We start from the raw sequence: 1,817 nt of genomic DNA, 5'->3' as shown, positions 1-1,817 counted from the left end.
GAATTTTTCAGAGCTAGAAAAAGGAAAAGAAGAGGAGGTTCTTGAGAGGCTCTTCAAGCCGTAACCACAAGGAGGATGAGAAGAACCACCCCAAGTATGTAGTCCCTCGAGTCACAGAAGTTCGAGCGTGCGAGTGGCCAAGTGATGAAATTTTGCACGCAGCCGGACTTTATGAAGACTTTTACTACTTGGTGGAGAACGCAGGTCTTACTGCGTTTGTTGAAGATAAGTGCCCCCAATATCTCCTCCTCACCAATATTTTTGTTCAAAGCTTCAACTTTTATCCGAGGAAGAATCCTCCCATGGTTGAGTTCATGATTTACGATATCCCCCAGTGCATGACGCTACAGGATTTTTGCAATGTATGCAAATTACGTTATGTTGGGGATATCCGTGACCCTCGTCCACGGGACTTGGAGGATTTCTTTTGTTCTATTGTTGTTGGAGAGGAGAGAGGAGTGTCTCGCGCTAGAATTGCTAGCATACATTTTCCTGTGCTTCGGTACTTCTCACTATTTGTGGGAAAATGTTTGATTGGCCGTGGGGAGGCTGGATTACTTAGATCTCCCAACCTTGCGGTTTTGCGCGAAGGCCTTTATAACGATAAGACTTATAGCTTGGGCGCTATAGTAGCTCAATGGTTGAACCTGAACCGTTCTAAAGGTATTGTCTATGGAGGTATCTACGCTACCCGTCTTGCCAGACACTTTGAGATACTCATTAGACTAGGAGAGGAAGGAGAGATGCTTCTCCCTGAGAGATATCTGGATTATGACAGCATGGTTCGCCATGATTTTCTGGATAGAGATGCTAGTAGACGGATGATTTATAACCTCGTGTTTAATCAGGGTACTCGGGAGACTATTACTTTGCCTGCTCCTTCTTTGTTTGATCTTCATGCAGGCAGGTACACTATTATGCCCGCGGACATCTACGCATATTGGGGCTTGGCCCAACCACAGGAGCCCGTGCTCGAGCCGCTAGTCGAGTACCAGACACCAGTTTATGAGTGGGAGCCAGAGGAGCTCACACAGCAGTGGCATCCACAGTTTGCTCTGGAGTATCCTGGAGCTGGTTATTTCCCACCTTGGGAGTAGACCAAGCTAGGCCAAAAGCCTAAGCTTGGGGGAGTACGTGTTCTCACCGACTTTACATTCATGCTTATGCTTTCACTTTGTTAGCGAGTGTTTACACTTTGGCACTGTATTATCCATGCTAGTTTCTTTTCGTTTTCTTGTTTTGTGTCCTTTTGAGAAAACCAAAAAAGATTTTTCTTTCTTCTTTTGCTTGTTGGGAGCTTTCCCGTGTAAATAGTTTTCTTTTTCTTTGGGTCAAGGTATAAGATATTGGTTACAATGTTTATTGGTTCTTGTATGCTTACCTGTTTAGCTTCCAAAAGAACCATATTATTTTGTCTTCTTCTTTGTGTTTGCCTGCAGATTCAGCTTAGTCCAATGCGCCTATTATCGTTTTCATCGTTCGATCGTGCAAATGAAAGGCAACAATGATGGTATATGATGAAGTGACTGAGACTGAAAAGTTGGTATGAACTCTATCTATTTTGTTTTTGTAAATATGACTAGCTTGTCGACCCAGATTTAGCTTTGTTATGAGAGAACCATGTTTGCAATAACAACTTAGAGATCATAGTTTCTGATGCCATGCTTATTTAGCTGAGAGCTTATAATGGTTTGTCTTGATTGCCAACATAGATTTTGAGATGACTATGATGTAGTATGATAGGATGGTATTCTCCTTTGAATGTTTCAAGTGACTTAACTTGGCGCATGTTCATGCATGTAGTTGAAACAAAATCA

Source organism: Hordeum vulgare, chromosome 4H (assembly GCF_904849725.1).
Source record: "Hordeum vulgare subsp. vulgare chromosome 4H, MorexV3_pseudomolecules_assembly, whole genome shotgun sequence".
Classification (NCBI taxonomy): domain Eukaryota; kingdom Viridiplantae; phylum Streptophyta; class Magnoliopsida; order Poales; family Poaceae; genus Hordeum; species Hordeum vulgare.
Note: the sequence above shows the minus strand (reverse complement) of the source record.